Here is a 22931-nt window from a genome sequence, read left to right on the forward strand (position 1 = left end):
GAAGATGTAGAGGTAGTAGGCAAAGCATAGCTTCCATGGCTGCAGTTGGAGTTGTTCGCATAGCGCTGGTAACCGAAAGACATGCAAGTCTCTGAACTTTTTAGAGTTTGGCTTGCGCAGTCACTTCGTTTACTTTAGGCCACCACACTAGGGCAGCATAGGTGATGCTTGGTCGGGCAATGGTCTTGTAAGACCAGAGTGCCAAGTCTGGTTTCAGTCCCCAGGTCTTACCGAACAGAGTTCTGCAGGCCCAGATCGCTGAGATCGCTTTCCTAGCGGCATGATCCAGTTGTGCAGACCAGATCAGTTTCTTGTATAGAATAATTCCGAGGTATTTGACTTCATTGCTGAAGCCCAGTCTAATTCCATTCAGTATTGGAGGAGTGATGGAGATCTTCCTTCGTCTGCCGAATGGAATTAGGACTGTTTTTAAGGGGTTTATGATTAGACCGTCCTGTAAAGACCATGACATGGTGGTATTCAGAGCCGTTTGCATTCGGCTCGACAGAGTTGCGTCATCTTTACCTCTGACGATGTGGACGATGTCATCGGTGTATCCAATGACCTCGTAACCAAGCTGTGAACGCTTGTTGAGAAGTGCGTCGACAACTAGTGACCATAACAAGGGCGAGAGAACCCCTCCTTGCGGGCATCCCTTGATCACCGACATTGTAACAGACGAATCTCCCAAGGTTGCTGTGATCACTCTGCTAGAGAGCATTGCGTGTATTCAGCTCCTTGAAGTGTGGTCGATTCCCTTATGAGAAAGAGCCGTATCAATTAATGCAAAAGACGTGTTATCGAAGGCCCCTTCAATATCAAGAAAGGCACATAGCGCCGTCCCCTGATAACTCAGGGACTTTTCAATCAACGTCACTAAGTTGTGAAGAGCAGTTTCTGTTGACTTGCCGCTTTGATAGGCATGTTGGTTCCTATTCAGCGGGGAGTCTTTAAGAAACTCATCCCGGATATATTTATCCATTATTTTCTCCATCAACTTGAGAAGTGATGAAGTCAGACTTATGACTCTGAATGTTTTAGGTTGGGTTTTGTCCTTTCTTCCAACTTTGGGGATAAAGACTACCTTCACCACCAGCCAGTTATATGGCCCAGGATAAAGCTGGCTCTGAAGAGGTTTATTAGTTCGGACATGATAGCTGCGGCCGATTTTTGTAGAAAGATGGGTAGTATGCCGTCTGGACCTGGAGACTTCATAGGGTCGAATGAGCTTAGAGCCCAACCTATTGAAGCCTCCGTGAACAGTCGACGGGCCAGCAGGATGGACTCCCGAGACGCCATATGTCTAAAATTGTCCTGCCGCGACCCATCACTATTCAGTTCTTCGGTCTCTGTCGATCTAGGAAAGTGGGTGTTCACAAGAACCTCCAGCGTTTCCTTGGTAGGGACAGTGAGGCATCCATCCTTTTTCCTTACTTGTCCTAAACCGTTAGTATGGTCTTTGGACATCGCCTTTTGGAGCCGCGTAGCTTCCGGCAGAGTTTGGATTCTTTCACAGAAACTAACTCTGGATTTCCGTTTAGCCTTGCGTAGCTCGGCGTTGTACTTAGTGAGGGACGCCCTGTAGTCGTCCCAGTTAGACGTGACTTTTGCCCTGTTGAACAACCGCCTAGTTTCCCGACGAAGGTCACTAAGTTGATCATTCCACCAGGGTACGTCACGGCATACTGACCGTTGTGTTAGTGGACAGTTAGCGTCGAAAGCATCCATGATTCTGTTTTGTAGATCATTTGCTGCCGAATTCAGGTCAACCGAATTTCGAATGTTGCTGTAACTGAAAGTTCGTGAATCGATCAGGTGTTCCTTAAAGGATTCCCAATCTGTATTCTTAGGATTTCTGAACAGCTCTTTTTTCAGAGGGTTAGCCTCTATATTAAAAACAATGTGTCTGTGGTCCGACAAACTAGGTTCATCGGAGACATGCCAATTTTTATTCCTTTCAGAAATAGAAGCGCTACACAGAGTGAGATCAAGGACCTTTGATTCGTTGATCCACGGCTCCTGGATGAATGCAGCCGCTAGCTGCTCTTTGGCGAATCTCCTGCAAAGAACACCCGAGGCGACTTTTGCGTGAGGGAGATTCTCTTGCACGCAGCGAAGGCTGCTCACTTTGCAGTGAAGTTGCCGTCTTTGTCCGGATCGGAAGATGATCCGGGTATTGGCTGACGGCTGCTAACAGCGGTTTGGCTGGTTGATGAAAGTTGCTCTTCCTCACTGTTCGGCTGCGGTTGGAACACCCGAGGCGACTTTTGCGTGATGGAGATTCGCTTGCACGCAGCGAAGGCTGCTCACTTTGCAGTGAAGTTGCCGTCTTTGTCCGGATCAGAAGATGATCCGGGTATTGGCTGACGGCTGCTAACCGCGGTTTGGCTGGTTGATGGAAGTTGCTCTTCCTCACTGTTCGGCTTCGGTTGCAGCAGTCGATTGGCAACAGAAGGTCGTCGCGCACACTGTGGCGGTTTTTGACTCCGGGGGGTGCGACTGTTCGGTGGTTGATGCTTCACACTCTTGCGAGTCTTCGGCGGAACCGTCCGAGCAGCCGCGGGGCTGCGTTGTTTGGGTGGTGACAGGGCACTCTGGGGGGAGCATCCTGCGCGTACCCTCCCAACCGCAGGGTTGCGTTTGGGTGGTTGTGGGGCACTCCCGAGGGGTCACCCGCACGTACCTTTCCTGACATTGCGACGGAGTCTTTCCTGCCTGTGACGTTCGGCCTTCCGCTTACCTTTCGGATGCGTGCTTTGCCGAAACCGTTGTGCAGTTCATTATTTCTACTCTCAACGAGTTTGGCCGATTCTTCGTCAATATCCAGAGCTAGTTCGACCGAGGTCTTCACCAATTTGCGGTTACAGACACATTTTGGTAGAGAGATGGTCGTTCTGATTCTGGAGTGAACGAAGGATCTTCTCGTCCGGAGAGTTCGCACTGTCCGCGAAGTAACCGACATAGCGTCTGGCCTTCGGCAGATCCTTCATGTGGTATATACTAGGCTGTGCTCCCTCCCACGGTACGAGAGAAGGTACCTCACTTTCCAACCACTGCACTGTGTCGGTGTCGGCTCAGGCAAGTTGCAGGAAGCCATTTTTCAGATGGCAACCGTTAAACTTGGGCTTGGTGGTTGGATTTTCCTGGTCCGCAATGTGATCGAGGATGGAGGTCCGGGGTGGGTATCAGAAGTAACCGCAAGGCTTATAGCTCCCACCATGTCCCTATATGTGACCGTCGGGAGCGGTTTCGAACCCGATGACCCCAAACCAGTGCCGTTCCGCAGTTTTTTAGGCTGTGGACACTTAGTACTGGTGTTTGGGGACACCAAATCGTCCGACCGCTGTCGCTTGACGGCGACTTGGTTCGATTGAGCAAGCTGCTCTGTCGGAAGGAGGGCCAGCTTCCTGTTTTTCGTACGAAAGACCGGAGCGAAGATTTTTGCTCAGTCGCCGCCTTTGTGCGTTAGAAAGTCGCTGGACAAGGGGTGCCGATGATTCGGGTTTCCCTTCGTCATCGGGCCTTGTCTCTAGACCGGGAAGTAAGTCCATTTGACTTTCGTCATTCCCTTGTGGAGAACGTAGGATTAGGGATGAAGCAGAGGGTCCTCCGTCCAGCGATTCGCTGTCGAGGTTGAAGTCGTCCTCATGTTCCATCTCCTCCGTTCCGCCCGGTGCGTTTGTTTTTATAGGACTGCGCTCCGATAAGTCTATGGGTACCGGCAAAGAAAGGCTGCCGGTGGCCGAATTTTCTGAATTGAAGTCGTTCATAAAATTCCCACGAGTCGCTGGGTAAAGAAGAGTCCGCTGCATCAGTGACCCGCGTGATGCAGTAAGGGCTAATTACTGTGGAGGGTGCCCTGGAAATCCACAGGCTCCGTTAAAGGCTGGGTATTTATTAAACCCCCCTACACCCCCCCCCCACGTCATTCATCGGCACGGGTCGCATAACACCTTAGCTTAGGGGTTTTTTTAACCATTGGATTTTACGTTACAGCCATGGTTTAGAGCTGTTACAACCATCCTCCTTCTCAGGGGCTTTGGACCCTCTGCTCCAGTTCTCAATAATTCAAGTCTATTCGTGAAGGCTAGACTGAACCAAGGAGAACCGTAACAGGAGGAGTTCGGGAACAATACTACACCAGATCCGTTGAGTTTTCAATCTGCATTTAGGATACCTTTTTGGTCGAGAAAAATGAGGGAAGTTTGAATTTATTTTTAAGTGCATAGCACCATTTTCATTGCATCAAGGTGGCATTTTTCTGAAAGTACAGTTTATCAACAACAAGAAAATACATTTGATTTTGAGCTATACCAATTATTACTGAAGTAATGGCCGTTTCCCCGAAACGCTATTTTTTTGCAGAGGCTTGCGGTGATCCTGATAGAGACTCAGCGGATCAACCGAAATAAAAAAACTTTTGTTATTTCATTAGTTTAGAAGTGTGAGTATTTTGTAATATTTTGCTTTTATGAGTATTTTGTTTTCAGTGCAAATGGGAACGTTTTTCCCAAAAAATTTCATTAAAAAATTTTCTACGGCAAAATGTAACTGTATGTTTTAAAAAAGCGATCGTTCAAGGACCGGCGAATTTAATAACGAAAATTTAAAAAAAAAAGATGAAGGAAATCGGTTCAGTAGTTTTCCCGCAATCAGGATCACGGCAAAGTCATTTTCCGGAAAAAACTATTCCGAGAGAATCGCGTGTAAGGTTTCAAGTTTAGCTTATGCGGCCGTGGCGAGGTGCGTTGCAAATCGCTCTAACTTTCTTCCTATTGCTCAGATCTTTATGAAAATTTGTGGAAATGTTCTCAAGATGATGTATTTGAAGATAATGTAATAAAAAATTTTCCGGTTTTTTGAAAACTAAAAAGGTATATAACCCCTTAAGTCCGTTGTAGTTAACCATTCATTAACAGCGCCCGAAAAATCAAACTGTGAACAAGACGCGGGCAATGGTCCAGAAACCAAATTTATGGGGAAATTAAGGTCTAGAGCTCTATAGCGTTGTTTTAGAGAAAAACTTTCTTCTACAAAGTTGTTACATATAATAAAGCGCTTATTGGAAAATTATCAAAAATTAGGGTGACCAAAATCTTCAATGCAATCAAGTATTTAACTTTTTTTTAGATAGAAGAAAAACTTGTTCTAAAATGTTATAGCTCCAATAATTTTTAGTAACTTTGTAAAAAAAAAGTTTTTCTCTAACTGAAACTGGTTTATATTGAAAAAAACACATGTTGCGCACTAACTTCTTTGTTTAAAGTTTCACCTTAAAACTGTCTTTGAACGACTTTCAGAGCTTTTCAAGAGAAACAATTTGCAATGCTGATATCGTAAATATCTCAATTTTACTCAAAGTTATTTATGTTTTTCATCAAAATACATGCATTTTTCATTTGTTTGTCGTTCTTTTTGGGGCAAACATAAAAATATCTCTTGGTCTCATTTTGAACGGCATACTTGACTTTATAAATGGAGGAATTTTTAAAAATATGTTATTTTTTAAATTTGAGTAAATTCAATTTAAAAACATGACAAAAATTTCAATGATTTTATATATTACGCATATAAAGGCACGCAAATTTATTTTTCTGGTATTTTTTGTTAAAGCTAGAAATAATTACCTTTAATTTGATCCAAAAAGATTGAAAACCGACCAACTGGTTCAAAAGTTATGATTTTTTTTTTAATTAAATACATCGAACACAGTCGTTTTTTTATGGTCACCCAATTTCAAAGTTGGTCTCAAAATCGCAGGGATGAATCTATGTTGAAAATAATCAAACCCGTGTTTTTTCGTTGGGTTGTTAGGGGGACTAGCTCCGAAATAGGGTGACCATAAAAAACGGCTATATTCGATGTATTTTATTTAAAAAAATTCATAACTTTTGAACCAGTCGATCGATGTTCGATCTTTTTGAATCAAATTAAAGGTAATTACTTCTAGCTGTAAGAAAAAATACCTGAAAAATAAAACTGCGTGCTTTCATATGCGTATTATATAAGATCATTGAAATTTTTGTCATTTTCTTAATTGAATTTACACAAATTTAAAAAAAAACATATTTTTTAAAATTCCTCCATTTATAGAGTCAAGTATGCCCTTCAAAATGAGACCAAGAGATATTTTTTATGTTTGCCCCAAAAAGAACAACAAACAAATGAAAAACGCATGTTTTTTGATGAAAAACATTAATAACTTTGAGTAGAATTGAGATATTTACGATATCATTATCAAATATCAAATCATCAAATAACATATCAAATTGTTTCTCTTGAAAAGCTCTAAAAGTCGTTAAAAGACAGTTTTAAGGGGAAACTTGATATAAAGAAATTAGAGCGCAAAATGTGTTTTTTCAATATAAATCGGTTGTTTTCAAAGATAGAGAAAACCTTTTTTTTACAAAGTTACTTAAAATTATTGGATCTATAACATTTAGAACAAGTTTTTCTTTTATCTACAAAGAGAAAAAAGTTAGATACTATATTGCATCGAAAATTTTGGTCACCCTAATTTTTGATAATTTTTCAATAAGCGCTTTAGCATATGTAACAACTTTGTAGAACAAAGTTTTTCTCTAAAACATTGCTATAGAGCTCTAGACCCAAATTTCCCCCTAAATTTGGTTTCTGGACCATTGTGCATTGGAATAAAGCATAGACTGAAAAGGGTAATATTGGAGACACAAACTTTTGATTTAGTATGTGACCAATGTCGCAATAGAATTTGTGAAAAATTTCTAAATATGATGATTAAAGCGAAAGTTACAACCTTGAACGAGACGCTGAAAACGCACAGATCTGGAGTAAAACGGCGCAAAACGAGTGGAACAGAAAAAGCGAAGATATTGAATATTGGTTAACGTATCTGATATGTATGTGTGTGCATGTGTGTGTATGTGTGTGTGCGTGAGTTCGTGTGTGTGGAGGGGGTCTACCACAATATACAACTATTTGTTGAATTAGAGAAGTTTTTAGAAATACCGATTATCTATTGAAAGAAACGATTCTTTTCACAACAACTATCAATACGACATGTTGGTAAATAAACCATAAAATATAGTTTAATTTCAGCTTTTCATAATTTCATAAACTATGAAATATTCCGTTGTTCATTCCGCTTATAACTTTCTCTCAATAACACTCCCTTCCAAAGACTTTCTTTCTCGTTTCACACGTAGACACAATATTGCTGAGTTTTCTTTTGAGGGTCTGTCTGGGCTTGATTTTCGTTTGCCTGGTCATCGAAGCAGAAAAAAGGATTTATTTTGCATGTTCAAATTATTAGGTTCCAACAGTATTTATACCACTTTATACAAGATTTAAAAATATCATGTGCACTGTAAAATAAATATAGGATGGAGCGGCAAAAAATGAATGTGACAGCATGGGCATAAATTTGTTAAGGCATTTTGTTCGAAGTTACATATCTGTTCTGTGCTCTTATGTTACCACTTTCTAAAAAATCTGCTTCCGCATCCGTATCATGCGTATCATGTATCACGGATGTTTTAAAACCAATACGGACACAGAAAAAAAAATCGATTCAAAAATGTTGTAGTAGAATTCTGCCACAAAAGACCAGTTTCAAAGTCTTATAACGAGTCAAAATCAGGCTTTCGAATACACCGACTCTTCTATCATTTTCCCCTGATAAAATAATATGCCAGAGCGATCAAGTTAGCTGGTGAAAATATCGCAATCGTTCGTTAGGGAATCCTGTTCTGTGCTCAATGTACTACTGCGCTGTTTTGCTGCATGAATCCTTGGTTCGCTATTATGTATATGCTCTTTTTGAACGAAGGTAGAAAGAACCGATCAGAGTAACTTCTGATTAGCAATTTGTGCCGATCGGATGAATTTACTCTGCTCACATGTGTGTAGTGTCATTTCTTGCTCTGCCAGCTACTGTGCTAACCATGAGGCAATGTAGGGGTAAACAGGGTAAGACCGCCCTGCGGGGTAAGGCCGCCCACCGTAGTTTTACTACCAAGTTATAAAATAATTGAAAAATTTCTTTAACGTGTCTATTACAGTATAATTACATAACATTTTGCACGTTTTTCCGTTTTGATAGTGCACGAACGGTCGCAGAAATAATCAAAAACAACCTTTCAGCTGGCAACCAGTCAATGCGCTATTGTTCTGCGGCAACGGGACTTAAGGTTTTTCAGTCTAAAAATCTATTGTTTTGTTCGGGAATATACGTTTAATCACTTGCCTGAATCTATCTTCTTTCGGAAATATCGAAGGCCGTGAGTAATCTTGTAATTTTGACTACTTTTTCGGTCAAATATGAAAATGTTCCACTGGGGGTAAAGTCGCCCACTATACAAGGGGTAAAACCGCCACGAATCCAACTGCTTGTTGTTTTACTTCAAGACCCAAATGCCTCGAAACTACAAAGGGAATATTTACAGGATCAGTAAAGCAACTTTAAGCCACATAAGACATCGATGTCAATCGACCATTTTCGATTTGGTTTAAGCTTTTCTAGTAATATATTTTAACAAGACTTATTTTTGAAAAAAGTAAACCTGTGTTCATGGTGTTAATGAACCAAAATAATTTTAGAGCCAGGACGGTGTGTTTGATAGGTATGACGTCTCCGGCAGAATTGAAAATAGTAGTTTTTTACTTTCGAAAAAAGTACACACTCTAAAAAAATTTAAAGAAAAAATATAGAAATAGAATTAAAATTTATTTATTTTTCAAATTTTTTTGAAAAAACATGTTTTTGCCTGTAAAATCTACAAAAGGTAAGCTAAAATTTTATGGTTGTTGGATCATGGAGTAATAGAAATATTAATAGCTCAATTTTTGTGAAGATTTTTTTTTTTTTTGACGGTTTATTTGGTGTATAGAGTCGTTGGTAATTTTGTTCTTCAAAAAAAAAACATAGAAAATTGAAAATATAAATAAAAGAAATAATAATTATTAGTATTTTTCTATACATAATAAGTCTCCATAAGAATCATACAGATAGGTTTAATGAGTTTTAATTTTTAGCTTGAAGATAGGTATATTATAAATTCAATACCTTGAAAACCCCCAATTCTGAAAAATCTATTTATTTTGAAAACCAAAAAAGTTACCTAAACATTGATTTGAACTTGAATAATCAGAAAACAAAATAAGTTAAAACTTAGAAAAAAATTTTTTTTTCAGATTTTTCACAGTGTATATTTTATTTAAAAAGAAAAAAAATACCATCTACAACTTTGTCAGAGACACTATACCGATAGAATCAACCGTTTCGGCCCTAAAAATATTGTTTATCCTCAAAAAAATGGTGGGCGATTTTACCCCGCTGGTGGGCGGGCTTATCCCGCATGAAAAAGATCTGCACATTTTCAATGAATTTTTAAAATTTAAAAAAAAGCTGAAAAATAAACAAAAATATTTCAGTTCTTATTTTTTAAATGCGGGTATTGAATAGAAGAACCACTTAGCGAAGAAAAAATGAAATTGCAGCCGCAACTTTTTTTTTCTATAAACAGAATTGCTTAAGGGGGCGGTCTTACCCCGCTTACCCCTAATCTGTTTTTCAATATTCGCGTTGACGGCGTTGATGGTATTTGCGCAATTTTTGCAGGCAAACAAAAATAAGGAAATATTCTTGCTTCTATCATCACGCACATTTTGATAATTACATATGAAGGTTCGCGTAGATGAATCAACCTTCAAAATCTCTTAACACCGTCAACGCGAAACGCAATAATATCAATGTTTATTAGTAGCCAAGCTATGTCAACTGCTTTATTTAGGCAAAGCAAAGGAAATCCTACAAAACCCGAGAGCAATTTAATTCTATGAAGGATTAGTTTGAAACCACAATTGGATTTAAAATTTTTACTCCGTCGAAAACTGAGCAGTTGAAATCAGTGCTCACTCAATCGGAGATGTGTAAATTAATGTTTTTTATTTGCACCATGAATCACAGTGCTCTTTTTTGGATTGCGTTTATAAAAAATCGTGGTTGTGAAAATGGCTATCTTTGATGTTTTTTGCTTAAGAGCTGTATCAAATCAAGCAAAACTATGTGTTGAATGCATATGCAGCACGTGTTTGCAGCCTACTGGTAACAAGAGCAATATTTTTCATCCACACATTTCAACGAAGAGGAGTATTCTGAAGCCTGGTCAAAATCCAAGCAGCAGATCAAGCTTCCAGCAACATATGACAATGCATGGCTTTGTATCTCGAATCTTCGAGCTGCGAAGAAGAAGATACTAGATTGGATAACAAGGCAGCGATTCGCCCTGGAGTTAGTGATCAGCTTAATCAAACGATAATTATCTCTACCTTCAGCAAGTGTGAGCAACTGTCCAGCAGTAGTGGCCAGATTTACGACCCACTAACTAATGAAAAACTGATGTAACTAAACCGCGATACCAATCTCAGCAAGCGCATCACGATTATGTCCCCTATTACAGTAGACGAAGCGAGCGATTCGCCTCGCCAGCAGCCACTGACGAGGCGAGCAAAATGATGTAATAGGGAACGCGAGTGAAATTCGCCCAAAATCCGGCCGACTCGCCAGCTGCAATACCGAAATTGTGTTGGTGAAACGCTGACATTGCTGCTACAGAAGAGCGCGTACTGTAGCTATCAACGACTGCTGCCAGCGTGAAGATGTTTACGGTGACAGTGCTCAAGTACTACAGGGGATAGTCAAAATAAGTAGGATAGGGAAAATTTTGATGAAATTTGAAATGCTGTAGCTTTGTTATTCGGTTTTAATAATTCGAACACCATTGAACTGGAAAACTTTTGAAGTTTCATTTTCTGACCTCAGATCTGGTCTAGATCACCGGATGTAGGAAATATTCCTGAGTTCCGGTAGGCATGTCAAATCTACTAATTTTTGGATGGATTTGGTAATGGGTTACCTGATAAAATTGCTTATTCGCATCATTGGCATAGATGACAAAATCATTTCTGAAGCGAATGGTTCATCAAGATCCGGAATCGACCAAGAACTCATCGAGAAATGGCTATTCTTCATCCGGAAGTCCTCAGAGGAACCTTTAGTAGGGGACATTTACATTTTTACATCAAATATAGCGTGTGACACCGCTATCTTCAGGATTTTTCATCAGGAATCTGTCAAAAGACATATTTTTGAATATATGCTTCATTGGCCACTTCCGGAACAACCTGGATGCCCCGGAGCGATCCGGAATAGGGACATTTACATTTTTGCATCAAATATAGCGTGTGAAACCTCTATCTTTAGGCTTTTTCATCACGAATCTTTAAAAAGACATATTTCTGAACATAGGCTGTATTGACCACTTCCGGACTCACCTTGATGCCCCGAAGGAACCCGTTGTGGGAGAATTTAGATTTCTGCATCAAAATATAGCGTGAGACACCTCTATTTTCAGGATTTCTCATCAGGAATCCTCCAAAAGACATATTTTTGAATACAGACTGCGATGGCCGCAACCGGAACGATCCGGATGCCCAGTAGGAAATCAGAGTGGGGACATTCATATTTCTGCATCAAATATAGCCTCTATCCTGATGATTTTTTATCGGGCATCTTTCAAAAGACATATTACTGAATATAGGCTGCATTGGTCATTGCCGGAGCGATCCGGATGCCAGCAACGTGAGCTCGTCAAAACTGCCGATCGATGTCCTCACGTTGATTAGCCGCTACCATCATCCATCACCGTAACCACGTTTTATCCAACAAAGCACTCCAACTTCAATTGCGATGGCGGCTACCCACGCCACGCTACAGGCCACGATCGTATTGGCGGATCTACTCTACTGCGTCTATTGTTCAATTGTTCCGCGCACTTTCACTAGTTCGCTAATCACCGTACAGTCCCACCGGCTCACCGAATCCGGCTCGAAGAACCAAAAATGTTTTTGATTGTGACTAAGACCGCGGGTGACTTTAAATTAATACGCGATTAGTACCGAGAAATAAGTTTTATTTTAGCGATTAGGTTTATTAAATTTCTCACATTTATTGCCGGTATGTTTCAACGACCTGCGTTATCTTTCGCTACTAAAACCGAACTGCCACTGCCCTCGTATTGAACGAATGCGATATGATGGGTCAGTGGTGAATATAATTGGGATCACGATCGTCGTGTGATCGTGTCATGCCTACACAAATGCACTTTTTGGTTACCGATCTCGTATTGAACGATGAAGGGAAATGATCGCTACTGTGGATCACATCTTAGGGATGCTTAAATAATCGGCCTTATTTTTAATTGTGAACAACCGCTATAAGTTTGCTTTACAGCCAGGTGGCCCACCCTTGCCAAGCTTATTGAAGCAATTATAAGACTGGCAATAAAACTGCTTTGAAACCACATGCAAAGAGTACCGCAAGGTATAAGCAGCTGGCATTACCTCTTCAAGAGTGCAATAAGTTTGGTTGCATTATTGCGATCTGTTACTTGCCACAATAAGTCCAATTCAACTTTTCATTACTTGACAGCAACCGTAATAAGTTGATTTGTTGTGCCGTTCCTGCACACACACAAGAACATCACGCCACTTTTTTTAATAAGGAAATCTCTTGTCGCGGGAGAAATGTTTCACCTGTGTTGGTTATCATCGTGCAATAGATTTTATTTGATGGTGATATTGTAGAAAGATAAGGAATAAAGAGGGGTTTTTGGTAGGTTTTGTAGCTCTCAAGCATATGCGCATGAATTTTTGTCGTGCATTTTGAGAACATAGGCGCCTAAAATTTATGCGCCATCGAAATAGTACGGGCTTACAAAAATGATTTCATTGTTAGCAAAAATGAATTGGATTGTTTCAGCTCAGTTTTTCAGAAAAAAAATCTAGCCGTGTTCTTTAATACAGAGAATGATCAAAATCAACTTTGGATGTTCAATTTATTTGTTAGCCAGACGACGATTCGATTTTCGTTTCAAGATCATAAAAAGGTAATTAGTAATTAGTTGGTATCAATCGTAGCCGCAATAAGCCTAGTTCAATGATACAGTCGCTGTTCGATAACTGCATGTCTTTTAACTGCAACGCTTTTTAACTGCAAGACCGATAGCTGCAACAACTTTGCAGTTATCGGACCGCAATCCGTCAAATCTAAAGTCAAAGTCATATTTGACATTGAAGTGGCAAATCTCGCGGGGGGATTCTAAATGCATTCGAAAATGAAAATTTTTGAATATCTAGAAGCATTTCAAAAGGACTTTTTCATTTCGATTTCGTTTACTTGTTGTCGCTTCATTCTAGATGGGAGATTATAGATCTCCACTATTAAGGGGTTATATACCTTTTTGGTCGAGAAAAATGAGGGAAGTTTGAATTTATTTTCAAGTGCATAGCACCTTTTTCAGTGGTATTTTTCTGAAAGTACAGTTTATCAACAACAAAAAAATACGTTTGATTTTGAGATATACCAATTATTACTGGAATAATGGCCGTTTCCCCGAAACGCTATTTTTTTGCAGAGGCTTGCGGTGATCCTGATAGAGACTCAGCTGGTCAACCTTAATCAAAAAACTCATATTATTTCATTAGTTTACAAGTGTTCCGTGTCCTTGAGCGATCGCTTTTATGAGTATTTTGTTTTCAGTGCAAACGGGAACGTTTTTCCCAAAAAATGCACGTTTTGAACGCTAAAAATTGCATTAAAATTTTTTTGCGGCAAAATGTAACTCTATGTTTCAAAAAGCGATCGTTCAAGGACCGGCGAATTTAATAACGAAAATTTAAAAAGTAGGGGGTTGTATCCAAGACAAGACCGCATAACTGACGTAGAACTACGCACACTATTAACAAATGCATTGTTGTAAGTGTTTCATTATTGAGTCATAAAGTCTACTATTGCTTGCTTTGTGCTGCCTCAACAGTGGGGGAATAAAGACACTGAAAACACGAGCTGTAAAAGCTGTTTCACATTCAGTAAATTAGACCAGAGGGGATTGACTGATGTCGAATATTAGTCGAATTAAATGACTTTGTGAATGCGTTCTAACAGGGCAGTTTGTTATTTAAAATCGGTTATGTTGATCGCAGTCTTTGTGCTGCCCTAACAGTGGGTAGGATCTTTTCTTAAAACATTTAAATGTAACGTTCTGGAAGGTGACGAGCAAAAAGAAAGGTCGCTCCAGGACTAGGGGGCCCTTGGATCGGGAGGCCCGGGGCATTTGCCCCCTTTACCCCCCCCCCTCAAATCCGGGCCTGCTTCCATTACTTGATTATTTGCCTCGAGGAAGGCATTTTGCTGTTCAAAATCTGTAAAAGCTGTTTTCGCATTCAGTGAATGAGACGGCCGCGACAGATTGTGTTTTTTTTTCAGCACAGAATGTACTGTTGCCAAGAAAAAGCTGAACCTTTTCAGGGAAAGGCAGCAAGCGACCAATCAGAGGACGTAATTTTTGTTTCAACAAGGCTTGACAATTATCAATAGTACAATAGTTCGCATAATCAATCAACTTTTTTCTACATTTAGGTGGATGAGTGTATAATTTTCCAATCAATTGCTGCAAGAATGAAGGGAATCGGTTGAAAACAAACCGATTTATAAGCATTTAAAAAGGGACAATTTTCGTCCCCTTTTCGTTTATAGTTTTCCTATTTACACCCTATGTGGTAGGCTAAAGAAAAACGTAGTTCTACGTCAAAAAAAGATGAAAGAGATCGGTTCAGTAGTTTTCCTGCAATCAGGATCACGCAAAGTCATTTTTCGGAAAACTTTATTCCGAGATAATCGCGTGTAAAGTTTAGCTTATGCGGCCGTGGCGAGGCGCCCTGCAAATCGCTCTAACTTTCTTCCTTTTGCTCAGATTTTTATGAAAATTTGTGAAAATGTTCTCAAGATGTTTTATTTGAAGATAATGCAATGAAAACTTTTTCGGTTATTTGAAAGCTAAAAAGGCATATAACCCCTTAATCAATGAAGCAAAATCACCATGTTATATGGTTCACTTTCCGTAATTATTATAAGAGAAAAAAAAAATTTCTTGTGCATTGTTTGACTAGCTTTTACTACTCAGTTAGGCAGTGCATAGTAGATCACAAACAATATTTTGTGACCTAGCGTTAAAAAGACCATTTTAGGAACTGATAGGTCGCTTTTTACGCGGTTTTTTTACGCGGATTCCGGAATTTACGCGGTTTTTTTTACGCGGAATCCGGAATTTACGCGGTTTTTTTACGCGGATTCCGGAATTTACGCGGTATTTTTTTGCCCGGATTTTGGTTTCCCTTCACTCGGAATGCAAAATTAACGATGGTTTTTTTTACGCGGATTCCGGAATTTACGCGGTTTTTTTACGCGGATTCCGGAATTCACGCGGTTTTTTTTACGCGACACGTATCCCCCGCGTAAAAAGCGACTTTAGTGTAGTTACTAAAACGCAATAAATTATGATGCGGAAATATGAATATCAAATTGATTAATCAAAAAGCTTGCCTATTTTAGTTTTCTGCTATTTTTTGCCACTATTCCATTAAAAAAATACATTTCGACATCATTGAAAACAAAAATGGTAGTGTCGGACCCCCCTCTAAATTTTGGCATGTGTCAAGTGTTGCAGTTATCGAACGGCATTCGATAACTGCAATGTAAACATGTTGCAGTTAGCGAACGACGACTGTATATATGTTGTAAGGTGCGGCAAAGGTTGGAAGCCTGGGGTGACATTGCGCATTTCGTTTCGAATAACTCGAACAAAACTAAATGATCGCTGGTGGGTGTTACGTTTTGTTTTTCGTATTTTTTTCGACTTTGCGGGTTAAAAGATCCGAAGGACAAATGACAATGACAGCTCCTTTTGAGCTTAAAGCAAAACTGGCAGTATGTGACGTACTCGAAAAAAGTGAAAATCGCTAGAATCGAGTTGCACAATGCCACCCCTGTATTATTAGAGAAAAATATGGTAAATCCCTGGGGCCTAGACAACTTTATTTTTGCACGAAAAATGCAACGATACACCGAACAGTACTAAGTACTAATACTAAGTTTGCCGTGTTACTCTATTAGATTTTTGGAGATCTACGTCATCAATTCACAAATGCGCTGCAAGATGCTCTAAAGCATTTTACACACATCTTACGGAGACTGCGACAGAATTGCATGGGGCCGTTCCTAAACCACGTGGTCATAAAGAAGGGGAAGGGATTGTCAAAAGACCACGAAAGACCACGTACGTGGGCGTGGACCTTGTGGTCTTTTTTCCTGACATATAATTTATTGTTGCAAGTCAAAAATGAAGCTTTTACATTTTTTTCTCCAAAATATAGAAGGTACTGAAAGTTGAGTAATAAAAATGTAAAATTTAAGTGAATTTTCGGCACTTGAAAAATGAAGAGACCACGTGGTTTAAGTCGCAAGGGGGGGGGGGGGTTGACCAAAAGACCACGAAAGACCACGGGGGGGGGGGGGGTACGGGGGGTATAAGAAGTGATCAAAATATGACCACGTGGTTTAGGTACGGCCCCCATCACTGCATCACACTAAACCAACTAAGCTGCTTTTGTCTCACCTGTATGTATACTGCCCGTAATCGCATACCAGTCCCACCTGCATTTTTGTCGTTATTCTAGAAAAGTTATGGTAAATATCTATCTCATCATATTATGTCGAAAATATGGGAATGAACCACGCTCAACAGCTGAAATAACTAAAGAAGAAAAATACCTTAACGCGCTGTTTTGTCAACATGATGAAAATGAAGCTGGGACTGATATGCGATTATGGGCAGTATATCAGTGCCTGCATATATTTGTTTACAAGTTTGACAGGTTGAAACTGGGCACTTATTACAATTTTATGAGATATTTTTCATAGCCAACTAGTAGTTTTTTAGATTTTGAATGACCGCAATGAAACTGGTTTCTACAGGCTCACTCTGGGCTACTCAGCGACTGAGTTGTATTTTAATCATTTTTTTCAGTTGTTCGAAGATGTCAAAAAATGAGTAGAATTAATTTGATCATGGCGACATATTTCCTCAAAATTGGGTAACTGGTGCTTGCGTGTTGTTTTTGTTAATTTTTTTTCGCAATTAAAAGCAAACAGCCAACCAAGCAAACCGTCTGAAAAAAAGAAAGAAATAGAAATGTTTGAAATTAGTTGTTATCGGTAGGTAATTCATAATTTGAAATAATTGACTGCAACTAATGCCAATTTTTCTTTTTCACCAGGACTCGTTGGTTGGATATACGGCGAATAAATTCAAAGATCTCCCGTGTCCCGGCGAACAAAGGTAAATTTCTTGAAATAAGCCTTTTTTAAAATAAAATTCATTAAAAAGGCAAAATATAATAATATCGAGTCAATAATGATAATTTTTCCGAAATTCCCTCATTGAAGCTTGAAGTACTCATTTTTGAGTCGAAAATGAGTAACTTTTACGCATCGCGCATCAGGTATAATATGGGTAATATTTACTCAATTTTTATAACATTCGGTGGTACTCAAAAATGAGTAAAACAACTTCTACTCAATTTTGAGTACATACGGTCTTAGCGAAACTGATTAGGTTTTGACTCAGTTTTGGGTTATCCAGAATGAGCGTGTATGTTATATGACAGCAAGCTGGAATGGTTTTATGGGGCAATAGATAGTAGTAATAAATCCAATAATAAAGCAAAATCGCATTGACTCTTGCCGGTTTTATTGTAAGTTTTATTAGAGTTTTATTGACAGCTATCAGTATTCATTACGACTTGCTATTTTTGGCAACGGGTTTAACCGCCATAAAACCGTTGATAATATTCATTGCTGTGATAAAACCGTTAGAAAACCAAGTAGCTATAGATTTGTTACTTGGGTTATCAAATAAAACTTAATACACGTATTTTTTACGATTCATTTTGTATTTTATTTCTCTCACGCGGATTGTGTTCTTATTGTTGATTCCACTGTTTTAAGGATGTTGTTAGCCAACAGGTTACTGGGCCCAGTGGAGAACAAGTGATACGGTCGGTTATTTAAGTGAATTTTTTTTTCACCGCGGCGTCGGTTCGAGGTTATGGACATGGAAGTTCCAGATGGAGATGTTTCTCCATGTCGTGAAAGATGTGAAACCGGAACCCGTTACAGATGCTTGGACGAAAGCCGATAAAAAACTCGCGCTACGATTGGTTTATGCATCGATCAGAGTCAATATACGCTGATCGAGGATTGTGGCAGCGCTTGAGATGTCTGGGATGCACTCAAGTCGTACCATGAAAAAGCAACTACGACATCACAACTATCGCTGTTAAATCGTTTGTGTGAATCCAAAGTGGCAGAATCCGGAGACGTTGAAAAACACATGCTGGAACTGGATGTTTTGTTCGGACGACTAGAGGATGCTGGTCTCGAGTTAGCTGAAAAGCTCAAGATTGCAATGGTACTAAGAAGTATGCCAGATTCGTACCATTACCTCGCATTTGCGCTGGGAGGTCGACGTGACGAAGAAGTTACAATGGAACTAATTCGCTCAAAACTGTTGCAGGAGTATCAAAAACGTTTGGATCGGCACGAAAAATCTACTGGCGATGAAAAAGTGCTAAAAACACAAGGTAAAACCGAAGACATGTTTTAACTGTGGGAAACCGGGACATTTTAAAAAGGATTGTCGTAAATGACAAGCTGATAAGGGTAAGCACAACGATGGTGGTGCTTCTGGATCAAAACCGGCTTCCAACGGTCAGCATGAAAAAGTGAAGCATGCGACGAGTGCAGATAAACGAGCAGTATGTTTTACGGTGTTCGAGGAAAAACATGCTGCGTGTGTTGCTTCAGAACCTGGCCAGTTGTGGACACTTGATAGTGGTGCCACTTGTCTTGTCACATGACAAGTCGGGAAGACTTTTTCGGTAAATTAAAGCAGGTTTCAGGTGTATCTGTAGTGATGGCAGATGGAAATAGTGCTAAATCGAGTGGCCATGGTAGCGGAATAATTAAAGTGTTGACAGCACTGGAAAAACGGTGGATATACAAAACTGGACGGTAGCTTGTTGTCAGTGAGCAAGATAGCTGGCCAGGGGTATACTGTAACATTCATGCATAACAGTGTTGAGATTCGTGATGCGTCTGGATGTGTTGCGGTTTCAGGGAACAGGCGCGGTGATTTGTATTAACTACCTGACGGAAGCGGAGCATGTTTTGATCGCTGCTAGTCATAGGCATACAATGAATTACCAGCATACGTGGCATCGTAGGTTGGGCCGCCGTGACCCAGCTGTGCTTGATCGTATTGAGAAGGAAAGTTTGATAACCGGGATAAAAGTAGTGGACTGTGGCGCAAAAGTAGATTGTGAGCAATGTCTTGAAGGAAAAATCGCAAAGCTGCGGTACCCGCAACAGTCAGTAAAGAAAACAACCCGTCCGTTGGAGCTCATACACACCGATTTGTGTGGGCCCATAGAAAACGTGACCCCTGGTGGAAACAAATATTTTTCAACACTAATTGACGACTTTAGCAGATATGTAGTGCTGTATTTGCCAACAAATAAAAATGAGACCAAAAAATGTATCAGAGATTTTGTGAGATTGATGGAATCAATTCGGCAGAAAGCCACAGATAATTCGCTTGGACCGAGGCGGGGAATTTGTGAATAAGGACCTTCAGAAATTTTACTCCGATGAAGGAAGAGACACAATTGACAGCTGGATATGCACCTCAGCAGAATGGTGTGGCGGAGCGTCGCAACAGATATTTGCAAGAAATGGCGGTGTGTATGCTGCTAGATGCTGGATTGGAAAAGCAATATTGGGGAGAGGCGATAGCGACAGCTGCTTACATACAAAATCGGCTGCCGTCACGATCATTGAAAAGGACTCCGTTTAAGCTGTGGAGAGATTCCAAACGGACGAAACTGGATAGCAAAGCGGAAAAGCTAATTTTCGTTGGTTATGCGTGTGGCTCGAAGGCATACAGGTTTTTGAATAAACAAACCAACAGAATTATTGTCAGTCGAAATGCTAAGTTTCTCGAACTCGGTAGCTGTCTACAAGATGGGAGAATCTCGACGACGAAATGCGAAGCAGAACGAAACCAAGTTGAGCTTGAGTCATTTGTGGGTGATTGCAATTCACTGATAGCGAATTTCTTTATTCCTATGTGTGCGGGCAAAACTGCCGAGGAGTAATAAAACGTCATCGCCATTTAAGACGCAAGTAAGAAAGAGATGCCAGGTAATTGTTTACGAACTTAGCACGTGCGGTGGGGGGTTGAAGCTGACAAATTTTACAGTGCGCTTCGGGCAGCACGGCAGGTCAAAACTGGGTCAAAATGGAGCGAATAAATTAGGGTATTGACAGCAGTTAGTGCGCTTCCAGGTCAAAACGAGGTGAGCTGGTGGAATAAAGAAATTCGCTATGAGTGATACAGAGGAACCGTGTGCAGGTTTTTCGGACGGTGATGATTCGAACCTTGAATTTTTCGATATCGAAGAGTTACACCATGGAGAGAATGACGAGTTAGAACAAAGGCGCGTACAGCGTCAATGTGCTGGAAAATTGCCACGCAGATTTGACGACTACATTGTGGGGTTAGCTAAGGTGAATGAACGAGAGCCACAGAACTATCAAGAAGCTATTCAATGTGCGAATAAAGAGAACTGGATACAAGCAATGAATGACGAGTATAAGTCGCTTATGTCAAATAATACTTGGACACTTGTACAATTGCCTCCTGGGCGTAAGGCAATCGGATCCAAATGGGTCTTCAAACAGAAGAAGGATACATCTGGTTATATTGCCCACTACAAGGCAAGGCTTTTAGCTCAGGATTTCAACCAAAGATATGGTATAGATTTCGGCGAAGTTTATGCGCCGGTTGCCATGCAATCTACATTAAGGGTGCTGTTAACAGTTGCAGGTCAAAAGAATTTACATGTACGACTCATCGACGTGAAAAATACCTATCTGAATGGAACTCTAGAGGAAGAGATTTTCATGCAACAACCTCCGGGTTATGCTGTAGGCGGAAAGGAGGAGCTTGTATGCAAACTTAACCGTAGTTTGTACGGGCTCAAACAAGCAGCAAGAGTATGGAATACAACAGTCAAGGCATTACTGCTAAAGCTGGGATTCCAACAATCTGAATCGGATGCTTGTCTGTTTACGATGAAGCTAGCAAATGATGAGTGGATTTATTTACTTATTTATGTAGATGATATGCTCGTAGTCTGTAGAGACGCACATCGGATCACAAGTATCAAAAAAAAAATTCGTGAGAAGTTCGAAATTTTGTCGCTGGGGGATGTGCATCAATCCCTCCGTATTAAAGTTACAAAGGATGCGGAAGGGATTTATTCTCTTAGTCAAAAGGCATTTATTCGAGAAATAGCCGAACGTTTCGGGTTAATGGACGCTAAGAAATCAAATGTACCATTAGATATTGGTTACTTTAACGCTTAAGATGGTGAACCGATGAAAGACAACGACCAGTACCGAAGTCTGGTTGGGGCACTGCGTTATGTAACAACCATGACGAGACCGGATATAGCTGCCGCAGTTTCAATATTGAGTCGGCGAACTAATAACCGATCGCAGCGTGATTGGCTTGAGTTGAAACGCGTCGTAAGATATTAGATTGGAACAGAAGACTATGAATTGCGTCTGGGAGATGCGTCGGAGAACAATCTGACACTAATCGGTTTCTGTGACGCCGATTGGGCCGGCGACAAAGTAGACAGAAAATCCACCAGCGGTTTTTTGTTCAGGATTGGTAATGCGACAGTAAGCTGCATCTAAATGCTGGCCAATATGATATTTCATCGTAACGGATATTTTTAGCCAGCATACGTTGTAAATTTTTGTCTTCTGTATGCCCAGTGGTGCTCTGAGGCACCATATTCAAATTTATGGGACAAGCGAATTAGAATGAAAAATGCTAATTTGGTGTATTGTTACACTCAATAGACAATAGATCTACGTAAAATTTATTTTTATTATGAAATCGATTGATTAATGTTATATAAAAACGGTTGTCAAAAACACACATTATTTTTTTATCGAAAAATCCAGACTTTCTTCTACAGTTTTCTTGATAACAATCCAAACATTGAATTAAGCTGTCATTCGATATGCCAAGTTAAAAGTGTATTAAAAATGCAACATTTTGTAGAAAAAAGAAGTCAAAACTAACTATTTTCTGCCAAAATATGGTCAATACAATTCATGGTGCTCTAGAGTCACCATGAGCGGGAAAGGGTTAAGGACGTTTTTAGCCAACAAATTGGTCAGACGAATAACCAACCCGGTGGCATCACTGACGTTCACGTACAAAACAAGTGAAGCCAGCATTAGCTGGATCACTGGATCAATTTTACATGCAATTAGACAGCTGATTCATCGAAACAAGAACAAATGCATTGTTCATACGTGCATACAGTGTCGGTGTTCAGCGGCAGTGTACTTACGGTGATGTTTTCGGATGATATATTTATTGCACATAACGTCGAGTGCTTTACTTGATAAAACAAAAAATAAATGCGTTGCATTGTTATAGAATGTACACAACGTTTGCTCTTGCCGTTTGCGAATGGCGGTGTTTCTTGCAGGTAGCTGGCAAACAGGCGATGACTTAAGGTATACCATCTCAATGTATGTGTAAAAGAGAAAGCGTATCAATGCCAGTTTTAAACATTTACAAAGCTAAGCCAACCTATTTTTTAATATTTAAATTCATTCAAGCGTATAACTCTGTACAACATATATTATGCTTCGCTCGTCACGCCTACACTGCTGTGTGAACAAACCTTCAAAAACATAAATGAGACTAGCGCCACTGTCTTTCACGGCAGCTTTAGGAAGCAAGGCCGATGCCACCGGGTTGCGAATAACTCGCCTCGTCTTCTGTAGTAGGGGCCTATATTTTATCCGAAAATCGATACACCCAACGCAAACGGGGAACATTTTGTTACTTTAGGGCAATTTTTTATTACTTATTGTGTCTTATGACTGCGCATTATATACAAAAAGT

This window comes from Wyeomyia smithii, chromosome 1, assembly GCF_029784165.1.
Source record: "Wyeomyia smithii strain HCP4-BCI-WySm-NY-G18 chromosome 1, ASM2978416v1, whole genome shotgun sequence".
NCBI classification, from domain to species: domain Eukaryota; kingdom Metazoa; phylum Arthropoda; class Insecta; order Diptera; family Culicidae; genus Wyeomyia; species Wyeomyia smithii.